The 12,531-nt window shown below is 47.5% G+C and overlaps 1 protein-coding gene across 3 annotated transcripts in view; it reads right to left on the minus strand.

Moving 5' to 3' along the window:
* Positions 1-11,038, minus strand: part of PHF20 (PHD finger protein 20) — a 107,636-nt gene extending 96,598 nt beyond the window's left edge. For all 3 annotated transcript variants that reach the window (XM_068263161.1, XM_068263160.1, XM_068263158.1), the window contains exon 1: positions 10,829-11,038. The gene's annotated coding sequence lies outside the window, so the exon portion shown is untranslated. The remainder of the gene's footprint in view (positions 1-10,828) is intronic.
* Between the last annotated feature and the right edge of the window lie 1,493 nt (positions 11,039-12,531).

A 12,531-nucleotide genomic window follows, 5' to 3' on the forward strand; every position in this document is an offset into this window, starting at 1 on the left:
GTATTGGGCCTAATCTGATGGATAAGAGTGCTAGGGGGGGTGGCAGGAGGGGATTGATGGGTGTCTCAGGGGGTGGTTAGAGGGGAAAATAGATGCAATCAATGCACTGGGGAGGTGATCGAAAGGGGGTCTGAGAGGGATCTGAGGGTTTGGCCGAGTGATCAGTAGCCCACACGGGGCAAATTAGGGCCTGATCTGATGGGTAGGTGTGCTAGGGAGTGACAGGAGGTGATTGATGGGTGTCTCAAGGTGTGATTAGAAGGGGGAATAGATGCAAGTAATGCACTGGCGAAGTGATCAGGGCTGGGGTCTGAGGGCGGGTGATTGGGTGCCCCAGGGGCAGATAGGGGTCTGATCTGATGGGTGGCAGTGACAGGGGGTGATTGACGGGTGATTACAGGGGAGGATAGATGTATACAGTACACAGGGGGGGGGGTGATCAGGAGCCCCCAGGGGGCAGTTTAGGACAGAATAGAAAAAAAATATAGTGTTGACAGAGTGATTGATGGGTGATTAGGGGAGTGATTGGGTGTAAACAGGGGTCTGAGGGGTGCTGTGGGCGATCAGAGGGAAGGGAGGGGGGGCAGATCAGTGTGCTTGGGTGCTTACCTGGGGGGCTGCAGCCTGCCCTGGTGGTCCCTTGATCACTGGGACCACCAGGGCAGGAGGCAGCCTGTATAATACGATTTTTATACATTACAAACCGTATTACATGCTTTGCATGCGGCGATCTGAAGGCTAGTAACCCGCCGGCGCTTCCGAACGGCCGGTTACTGCGGGGGGGGGGGGGAATCGGAGCCTGTCGCCGACGCCTGATCACGTCACGCGATCGGCGCATAACCACACCCGCCGCCGATGGGCGTATTGCGGTCGTTTGGGCCCAGCCCTTGCCGCCCATCGGCTGTGGGCGGTCGGCAAGTAGTTAAAGTGAAGTGATCCTTTGACTTCATCCCACAAATGCCCTTTAGGATTGAGGTCAGGGGACGACTTTAGTTGTTTTTAGGGCGGGTTAGTGTTTTGTACTTTTGCTTAATAAAAGGTTTCATATATTTCTAAGTCCTGAGCGGCAGCATGTGCCTATTATTTTTTATTTGAAGGGGACTGAGCTGGCCATGAAAGCAGGTTACATCATATTGATGTTCCTCACCAGAACTGAATGCTGTAAGGTACAAAAAAAAACAAAAAAAAAAAACCCTCCATACTGCGCATGCACAGCAAGTTCCCGGAGACATAAGCAGAATAGAGGACGGGCACAGCCAAGGCTGCGCAGCAACATTCATCTAGTTAGCCGAATAATTGGAAGATGACCCACGGCAGGGAACGGAGAATTCTTCAGTGACGGCGTGAGACAGGTCATCTGCAGGGGGCTGTTAGAAGGCCTAGGCAAGTGACTGTTTATTTATAGCCACAGAACCCCCTTTAAAAAGGGAAAACTATTAAATAAAAGGGTGTTCCACACTTTCAAGTTTGCCGGCATTCTTACTGAACTCTTCTTCTGCAGTAGTATCTGGATCATACACCTGAAACAAGTATATCACAAGAAACTTCCCATTGTCAAACAAAAAAAAGTCTCCACAGATACCTTAAAAACCAGTAACTATTTCCTTGAAACAAAAAGGCCAAAAGGTCACTACGGGCAGCAGAGAGCTATTACATTACTTCAGTTCTCACAAGTCTGCCCTCAGTGGTGATTACAGAACTGCAATTCCAAACACCCAGTTATCACCACAACTCCACTTCACACAATAACTCATCTATACAAGACCCACTCTGCAGCATTTGATTTGCAATAATCTCAGTCCTCAAAAAACAGGCAGGATATTACAGCAAAGTTACAGCTCCTGCCCTGCCAGCATTTAAAAGGGACTCCAAGCACCTCATTGGTATCCCTTTAAGCCAGACAACTGCCAACAAAGCCGTGCTATGACCCCTCTGGAGAAGCCTCTTGCAATGGCCATGCGTGTCACTTCCTCTTCCTTCTTCATTCAGTGATGCACTTCTCTAACAGAGAAGAAAGCGGTGACCCGTAAGTTATAACATAGCCAAGATGGCAGCCGCGATTTTTAAATTGAAAGCGAACAAAAACTATTTGGTGTAGAAGACTGTTCAGGCAAATGAAACAGGAGAGCACAAGCTGCAGAAAGGTATGCATCTTCAAAGGAGTTCTCTGGGGGGTTTCTGAGGAGAAAAACAGACACTTACCTTGGGCTTCTATCAGCCCCCTGCAGCGGTAATGTCCCATGTCATCCTCCGCCGCCGACCCCGGTCTAGCGCGGCCTGGGATCCAACTGCGGCTGCGCTACAGTGGCTGCGCACCCGCCTGCGTGATTGGAAGCTTACTGCGCAAGCGCAGTACAAGAAAACGTTGTACTGCGCAGTAAGCCTCAGATGACTCGAGCTGTGTGACAGACGAATAATAGCCCGGTGCCGGCTGCGGGGGAACGGCGGATGGGAGCAGGACGGCGTGGGACATTACCGCTGCAGGGGGCTGATAGAAGCCCCAGGTAAGTGGCAGTTTTTCTCCTCAAAAATCCCCACAGAACCCTAAGTATTTGGCAGTACTGGTTGGAGTCTCTTTAAAGGCATACCCCTGAGGAGGTGCTCGGAGTCCCTTTAAGATGGGTATGCACTATACAGATTTTGGGCCTGATTCACAAAGCTTTAAAGGAATTACCAGGGAAAAAAAATAAATAAATATTATGAGTTTCACTTACCTGGGGCTTCTACCAGCCCCATGCAGCCATCCTGTGCCCTTGTAGTCACTCACTGCTGCTCCAGTCCCCCGCCGCCAGCTAGTTTCATTTTTGCCAACCTCAGGGTCGGTAAGCATTGCTTACTTTTTTTTGCATTCCCACTGGTGCAGGAACATTAACGCACACATTTTTGCGTTAGGTGATGCTACGCTAACAAATTTTTGCGGTCCAACAATAAAATTTGTTAGCGTTACATAGCTAACGCAAAAAAAATAAAAATATGAAAACGAGCCCTAAGCGTATAGGTGGGTTGAGAGGGGAGGACAATACTGGGGCCTGTGTCCACAGACAACTCACCCCCCCCCCCCCTCATTTGATCCGAGTTTCACAAGCATTTCAGGCAGATTAAAAAGCAGAGTTACATTTTAGAACAGCATTATGGGTCATTGCCATCTTGCATTTACATTCAAGTTTCAGACCGTCTATTTTTCTTTACAGACACCCTAAACCATTTCCCCACCTTTGAAGTCAAAGTGTACCCGAGTCAAAGCTTGGGTACAAAATGAGATACTTCCCTAAAGAGAGGGAAGCTTCAGGATCCTATTGAAGCTTCCCTCCCTGCTTTGAGGTCTCCCATCATTGTTGCTAATCATATCGGGAACACGCAGCTCTGAAGCCCCGATTTATTGCACGACCATGCTGCACGTTCCGGGATGTGTAGGGGACCTGCGCTCAGTAACAGGGGCAATTGGAGCACTGGAAGAAGCTTACCTCTCCTCAAGTCAGTATCTTATTTTGAACCCAAGCTCTAGCAGCCACAAATTTTAAAGTGGACCTGAACTCCCGTTCAGGACACAAGGAAAACACAACACCCCCCCCCCTACATTTTTTTTGTGAGGGGGGGAGGGTCAATCAGTATGGGGTGTGACATGACAATAGCTGAATGAATGCATCCATCGGGTACTATTTATAGAAATGGTGGACCATAGTTCCTGTGGACATTTTCTATTTTTTTGCATGTGTGTATTAGGCCTTAGGCTAGATTCACAGAGTCAAGTTGCTGTGCGTAGCCAGGAATAATAAATATACAAAAAAATAAAATAAAAAAAATAAACACAGGATTGCAGCAGAGGGGAAAGTTGCATTGCACATTATGCATGTAGTGCCGCACCTACAGTACATACAAAGTATGCTTCACTGCAACAGTTTTGCCTGGTCCAGTGTGGACCAGGCATCCAGCACTTTTAAAAAACATAGTGCAAAACGCATGCCAAGTTTTAAGAAATGCTTTATGCAACATTTCTGCAGGCAGGGATTCTAATTCACTTATATTCTGTTAGCACAGCCACTGTAACATGCAACACAACACCTGTCATTGTTAACAGCCCAAAAAACAAAACACACAACCTCATTCGACTCCAGGTACCCAAAATTGCTCTGGCTCCTAGACTCCCAACACCTTAGCCTAATTTTTAACAAAGGCTATGGACTTGGTTCAAAAATCATCCGACTCCTCAGTTTATTGAAACCATTGACTCAGACAGGTACCCAAAATTGCTCCGACTCCACAGCCCTTCCAGTCAGTAGCAGATATCCCCTTTCCCATAAGAAATCTTTCCTTTTCACAAACGGTTCATCAGGGCAAACACTTTTATTCCAGCGCAGGAGATTTGGGCACAGCCGGCGCCACCATAGGCCGTAATATGAGTTACAGCTATAGCGGCGCACAGTGAGTAACTTCAGCACCGCCAGAAGAAGGAGTTAAAGTTACTTATAAAACACTATAAGGCTCCCTGCACACTGCATGTGATTGTGATACAGATTCTGCTTTTTACATCAGATTCTGATTTTTAATCCTTACTGCATGCTGTATTTTTTGATCCGTTTTTCTGTTGAATGTATTCAGGGAAAAATCGGAATTGCAAAACAGATTTGCAGTGTGCAGGGAGCCTAATTCGGCCTCCAGCAATTGCTGGAAGCCAAATTATTTCATTCCCCACCATCCATGACGACCTGGAGGGGGGGGGGGGGTATAGTATTTAACGTCGCCGGGAACTTGTGCAGGAGCAGGATAAGCCATACCAGTTGTATCTTGCACCCAAGTCTACCGGCGGAGATTCCTCTCGTACGCGCATAAGAGGGCCCTGTATGGCTGATATAGTGGTGGGAATGCATTGTGGGAAATACAGCTGTTTCCAACTGCCAAAAAAAAGCAAGCAGCAACTCCTTCCAGTGACATCACCTGCCAGCAGTAACAATGTCACCATGTGATAAGTGTCAGAATGTAAATCAGGGAGAGGAAAGATTTTACAATGGGCAAACACTGACTAAGAGCCTGGTACCGAACCGCACTGGCGATATGCTCCTATTTATTGCCTGAGGAAGTGGGATAAACCCGCGAAAGGCGTTGCACCTTGTTTGGAGTATGTAAATAAACTGATTTTGTGTGTCTGTTTTAGAGGGGTAAGTCCACAGCTACCTACTTAATTTTATCCTTTTTAAAGAAATATTGTTTTTACCCTGTTGGCGCCGCTGTACTACTATGTACACAAGTACCGTAAATATTCACTTGAGCAGCTAGTCTGTCAAATCCTGGAGCCAACAAAAAAAAAAAAAAAAAAAAAAAAAAAAAAGCCCATTGAGGACCGCAGTATTAAATCCCTCTAGAGACAAGGCCATTTTTTGTTAATAGTGCCACTGCCGCTTTAAGCCCAAGCTGCAGGGTCGCACAGCACAGAAGTGATCCACCCCCTCTTTTCCACCGACCAACAGAGCTTCCTATTGGTGGGGTCTGATCATCCCCTCTAGTGTTTATTTTTTTTATATTATTTTTATTATTATTATTAAAATGTGCATTTTTTCTCTTTTTGAATAAACCCGCCCAACCTCCCCCCGCTGGCCAATCATTGTGATCGGCTATCGTAGGCTTCAGCCTATGACAGTGGATCACCGCCGACACTCTGGAGGGGACAGCCGTGTCACATGGCTGTCCCCAGTACAGCGCTGCCTTAGATCGCAGCACTGTATTGCCCTAATAGACAGTTTCGCCATCTAACAGTCTCCGAGCGGCGATCGCCGCACGGAGACTGAAGGCGGGGTGGAGCTCCACCCCCCGAGCAGGAGATGCGCTCTCACGATCTCCTGCTAGCCCCATAGAAGACAGTTCACGCCAATGGGCATGGAGTGGTCCTGGGGCTACCGCACTGCTCACGCCAATTGGCGTGGAGCAGTCAGCAAGTAGTTAAGCACCAGCTGCTTCAAGGCTTGGTGCTGGCAGATAGCTCACAGCCATGGTGTAGTTAAAAGTTCCTGAAGACAGGAACTTAAGGAAGATTGACAAGCTTTTAGTGATGCAACTAGGTGGCCAATGACACGCCATTTAATTTAAGCTGATGCAAAGCGCGTGCAACTTGAAATTGGACCAATTTTGACTTTAAAGGGTTTCTCCTTTAAAATTTGCATAGAAGTAAAAAAAAAAAAAAAAATCACCCGACTTAAGATTGAGGCTGGGTGCACACATAACATGAAAGGCTGTGTTTTAATTTCATGTGCATACTTATTTTGTGCTGAATTTTTACTGCAGATGCGTTTTTCAAACAATTTTAATGCGAGAGATATAGTTTTTTTTTTTAATATTTTGATTTATACAAATCACTATGAAGAAAATAGGAAGCAGAATTACAACACAAAAAAAAATAAAAAAAAAAATAAATAAAATAAAACACAACCACACGAAAAACGCATTCCATTGCCTTTCATTATGTGCATTTTTTAATATTATGCAACGCACATACAAAACGCGGTTTTCTCCTGCAACCCACAGACTTCCATTAGCGGCAGCTGCGTTTTCCGCAACCTAAGCGTTTCTGCTATGTGCGCCTAGCCTAGAACAGCAAAAATGTGCTGCCACTAAATTACGAGTGACACATACAGCCACATCCCAGAACAGAGGGCAGCATGCCAATTGAAAGTCTGCTGGAGGACATATTCTCGAGCCTCCCTTGATGTACAACATTCCTCATGGTATTTAGGAAGAATCATACACGAGATGCCTGTAGCCTCAAACAAGGTTTTGTAACAGGTTTACAACAATCCTCATACAGACGTACCGATCTGTCCAAGAGTGAGCTATAGGGAAAGAACAAGTAGGGGGCACTGCAAGACACTACAATAGCAGAAAGCCAGGAATTTTCCAAATCAGTATCTTGCTTAACCTCCCTGGCGGTACGCAGTTGCAGGGATTTTTTTTTTAGCTAACTATGTGTCCCAAGCCCCCCGGCACCTCTCTGAGCCCCCCGATTGCCACCGGCTTTATTTACCCTGCAGCTGCTCCGTTCAGCTTCACTTGTCGCTATGTCGACGATCGGACATGACATCATGCGCAGGCCCGATCCTCCCCATAGCGAAGCCTGGAGCTGATTGCGAGGCTGCATCATCGCGGGATCCCTGGGGGGGGGGGGGGGGTACGTATAACGGCGGCGATCGATGGGGACCGGAGGGACTTGGGCCACATGCTTAGCTAGCGAATTGCTAGCTTAACATAAAACACTTTTTATTAAAAAAAAAAAAAAATCCTCTCAGGGCCATGTGATCCCCTGCGGCGGGGAGGTTAAAGAGACTCTGAAGTCTCTTAAAATACATGTTTTTCTTGTAAAATCATCTTTAATACCATTGCCCTAACTAAAAGGCCACATCCCCAAAGGCTGCACCCTAACTATATCACCCCAAACTACCAGGCAAAACTCCATGACTTTCTGGATCATGGATTTTGCTGCCCTAAGGAGGCAGAGCTTTAGACTGTAGCTCTGCCTCCATGCGCATCAAACTCGCGCGTATCTCTGCCTCTTCCCCCACCCCTCAATGAAAAAAAAGACAGAGGGGCAGGGAGAGGCGGCGATCTGCATTGATAGACGCGTGTAGAGGCAGAGCTGCAGCTGAAAGCTCTGCCTCACCCTACGACTGTGGATCACGGACTTCCTCTCCAACAGGTCCCAGGTTGTTAGGCTGGGCCCTATCTCCTCACAACCTAGGATCACCAACACAGGAGCCCCACAAGGCTGCGTCCTGTCGCCGTTTCTGTTCTCTCTACATACGAACATCTGCAAATCCACGCCAGACTCTGTAAAAGTAATCAAATTAGCTGACGACACGACCATTGTCGGTCTCATCACCAATAACGATAAGGAGTACCGTCACCAGGTCGAAGATGTCTGTCACTGGTGCAGAGAGAACGGATTGGTCCTAAACACAGCGAAAACTGTGGAGATGATTGTTGATTTCAGGAGACGCGCCTCCACCCCGCTTCCAATCTGCATCGATGGCAAGGAGGTGGAGAGAGTCCCCAGCATCCGCCTTCTGGGCACAACCATCTCCAATGACCTGAGGTGGAAGGCCAACACTGCCTCCACACAGAGGAAAGCCCAATAGAGGACTTTTCTTTCTCCGCCAACTAAAAAAAAAAAAAAAAGTTTGGTATGGCCCAAAAACTTCTGACAAACTTCTACTCCGCTACAATAGAATCTGTCCTATGCTCTTCCATCCTGGTTTGGTACGCCAGCTCCTCTGCCAGCGACAGACTCAAACTGCAGAGGGTCATCAGATCAGCAGATAGGATCATCGGGAGAGCCCTTCCCCCACTGGACCTCCTTTACCACTCCAGGCTGTACTCCAGAGCATTAAAGATCACCAGCGACCCCTCACACCCAGGCCAACGCTTCTTTAGTCAGCTCCCCTCGAGCCGGAGGCTCCGGTTCATCTTCACCAAGACCTCAAGGCATAAAAACAGTTTCTTTCCCTCAGCTGTCAACCTTCTGAACTCTCTCCACGTAACTGCCCATCCCCACACCACAACACCATGTCCGCACTGAGGCACTCTGCAGGTGGATAGACGGCGCCCTAGCTCAAGCTGACTTTTTGGGCGTTTTATTTTCTTATTTTTTGGGGGGCGTTGTGTGTTGTAACTATGTTCTGTTCCTTTCTGACTGCTTGACTTGTCCGGTATCTGTACCCTGTATCAGTACCCTGTACGTGCCAAGACCAATTCCAGGCACGACCCAGTCATACTTGGCGAAAATAAAGATTCTGATTCACTGTAGCACTCCACGCAAAGTGCCCCGGGGAGTTTGGGGTGATTTAGATAGTGTGCAGCCGCAGTGATGCAGGTTTCAGTTAGAGCATGGATATTAAAGATGATTTTAAAAGAAAAACAGGCATTTTGGGAGACTTCAGTCTCCCTTTAAGAGTAGATGTGCGTACACATGCACAACTGTACCTGTAGAAGGACCCAATCCCCAGGACATCAGAGAGAGAAAAAAAAAAAAAAGCTCCTCACTCATCTACAGCTTAGCCTACTGTTCCTATGGAGAGGGGAGGAGAGACAACACCATCCTGTATCTATAGAGTGGCATGTGTTAGGCAGGAGTAGGGAGGAGCACAATGCACTGGTTCATCACTGTCATTTAAAAAGTGTACCTGAGCAAAAGTTTAGGTACAAAAGAGATAAACTGCTTTTTTAAAGTGGTTTCAGAGTCTCTTTACATTATATCAAAGGGTAACTAAAACAAAACCTTTGGCCAGCGCTGTTGTACCCACAGCAAATGTCCTCCTGCCAGTCCTACCCAATCTCATCCAGAGAAAAAAAAACAGGGTTCTCAGCAGACTGCCAAGCACTGTGTCTGCACAGAGACAACCTAACTGGTCATCAAGAACAATCAGGAGAGGTGACAGTTCTCCAAGGTATCAATATAGGGCCTGTTTCCACTACACACAGATTCTGGATGCAGAAAAACTGACTCCAATTAATGCCTATGGACCTGTTTCCACTAAAAACGATTTTTCTGATGCATATTTCCCATAGGCATTTATTGGAGTCAGTTTTCCGCATCCAGAATCCACGTGTTGTGGAAATAGGCCCTTAAGGCCCATACACACGTCGGATTTTTCTGAACGACGGGTCGTTTGAACGTCCAGTCGTTCGCACACGGAATCCGACGTGTGTACAGACCATCGTTCGCGTGATAAGACTGGTTTCCAGCGATCCGCCCGACGTCTGTACATACGTCGGATTTGACGTGCGAACGACTGAACGTTCAAACGACCCGTCGCTCAGAAAAATCTGACATGTGTATGGGCCTTTAGTCTAATGCTGGTAATACACGGTACCAGTTTGTACCGCTCGATTGAGCCATTCAGATGGCTCGATTAATAATTTCCAAAATGTCCGATCACCCACCCGATCAATTCCATGCTTCTATACCCCATTGGGACAATGGAAAAAGATAAGAAAAACAAGCAGAAGATATGAGAATCACCCGCGGGGTCAAGCAGGGGAATCAATCGGGCAGCAGAATCAAGCCACGGAAACGCACCATGTTTTACTAGCATTAGTCCTGTTATAGTGAACTTTGAAGTACCTCGACACCCTTCATGCACAGGTTCAAGGAATGCTAATTTGAGTCGCCTTTACCATAGCAATGAATAATTTGTAGATTTACTGTCTAGCATTGAGCTCCCCTTAAAAATCAGTCAGGTTAGCACGGTGCACCTTCTCTCCCAGCACTTGCATAGTCATCCTGGTACGCCAACAGATACTGATAGGATAATTTGTGCTTCTCATAGGTACCCCTTATGAGTGCTTTCTGCAAGAACACTGGACTGTCATTGTAAGGACTAAGAACTAGTTGTATATGTACTCTGTAAAGCACTACACTAAACGTCAGCACTACATACAAACTACACACAAACGAGAGCTGGAGTGCAGCACAGCAATTCGTATTAATCGGGACCCTGGAGTTCAGCTTTAAAGGGACAGAGCTAAAATGCGAGTCCCTCCCCTTTCCCGATTGGCTCCTCTCCCTGGCAGTCTAGCCGCAACGCGCTCTGATTGGTTGCCCGGCGTCTCCATCACTACCTGGCAGCGCAAGGCCGGCCGATTCCCCCCTCCGCCACCCCATTAGGCTCCATGTCCTCCTCGTTAAGCGGCATCCGTGACTCACACTACGGAGGAGGGCAAGCTGAGCTCGTGCAAGGCTGCTTCCCACCGGCCAGAGACCCGCCCGCCACCTCCTCACCCTGCCAGCCGCGGCTACGCGTGTCAACGTCATGGGCGATACGTGTGGGGCTCTGCAGATCGTTACCTGGGCTGTCCAGGCCGATCACCTCGCCGCTTTCTTCTCTTCCTCTCCTTCCAGGCTGCAGTTCGTGCGCCCCCCAGTCACCAGTCCGTGCTCCGTTGCCCTCACTTCACACCATCCGGCGCCTCCTTCTTTTTAACACTGCGCGGCATGGCCGGGGCGCGCTCACGAAGCGAAGAGAGCTTCGGCGAGGGGAACGCGGGCACGCGCTCTTACTGGGAGCGCGTGCACGTGGCTAGTCAGCGAGGGGGCGTGGCCCTAAAGGCTTCGCGGCAGATTGGAGCGCGTGCTCCGGACGAGGAGATTGGAGCGCGTGCTCCGTCGAGCTTTCCCGCCTACACTGTGGAGGAGGGAGAGGTCACGTGACCAGTGATTTGGCGCGCCTTTTTCTTACAACTTAGTGCTCTGTCCTGTGGTGGCGTAGATGTGTGTGAGGCGGCTGTAGCTGCTGCTGAGTCATGGTACGAGTATACTATACTGTGTATAGGAGACGGCCCTATCCTTGCCCATTGTGGCTATGTGATAAATGAAGGGCTGTTATAAAAATATCGCTACAGAAAGAAAAATAGATGCTAAACAAGGTAAAAGGTCTGTTATACTGACAGTAAACAAGCTGTAAGTACTAAGTTGTACTGCCTCCTGCTTGAGAAATGCAAAAATACTTACAATACAACAAATATGTCTATAAACTTACTAAAAAGGGGTGGAAGAAGGCAGTTAAAATCTGATGGAAATCTGATAGAATTGACATTTCCTGAAAAGCAGTTGTACAATCTAACTGCCAAAATATTTTGCAAGGGAAGGGAGTAGAGAGACTGGCTGGAATCGTACTGTTCTTGCAGTTAGAAAAAGGAACTGTATTGAAAAAAAAATTGCTTATTGTTTACAATTTTAACTTATAGATTATTTAGTCAGTGTTTGCCCATTGTAAAATCTTTCCTCTTTGATTTACGTTCTGAAATGTATCCCTGATGGTGACATACAATACAATTTGTAAAGTGCTTTTCTCCCATAGGACTCAAAGCGCATAGCTGTGTCTCAGATTAATACAGGGTTGCCGGCTGGGTTGTGTTACAGAGGAGATAGTCAGATGTTCATGAATGCCAGACTGAAGAGGTAGGTTTTCAGTTTAGACTTAAATGCTTCCAGGGATGGAGCTGTCCTGATTGGGTGTGGCAGGGAGTTCCAAAGTGTAGGGGCAGCATGACAAAAGGCTCTGTCTCCAAAGGTTTTGAGGTGGACTCTGGGGGTGACCAAGGTGTTACGTCCTTTTGATCTAAGATTGTGGGGGGGTGGAATGTAGTTGCAACAAGTCCTTCAGGTATACAGGGCCCAGATTGTGCAAGGATTTGAATGTCAGTAAGCCAATCTTAAACAGAATTCTCCATTTTATCGGTAGCCAGTGGAGTGAGCTCAGGGTTGGTGTTATTTGGCAATGGCGGGGTTGGCTCGTTAACAGCCTTGCGGCGGCATTCTGTGCTAATTGCAGGCGGCGTAAGTCTTTCTTATGCAGGCCTGTGTAGAGGACGTTGCAGTAGTCTAACCTTGATGTGACGAAGGCATGAACTAGGGTTGGAAGATCCTCTGAAGGAATTAGGTGTTTAATCCTTGCAATATTCCTTAGGTGAAAGAAGGAATGTTTCACAACAGCTGCGATTTGACTCCTGAAGCTTAATTTCCCATCAATCAGTACTCCCAGGCTGCGC

Source organism: Hyperolius riggenbachi, chromosome 12, assembly GCF_040937935.1.
Source record: "Hyperolius riggenbachi isolate aHypRig1 chromosome 12, aHypRig1.pri, whole genome shotgun sequence".
Classification (NCBI taxonomy): domain Eukaryota; kingdom Metazoa; phylum Chordata; class Amphibia; order Anura; family Hyperoliidae; genus Hyperolius; species Hyperolius riggenbachi.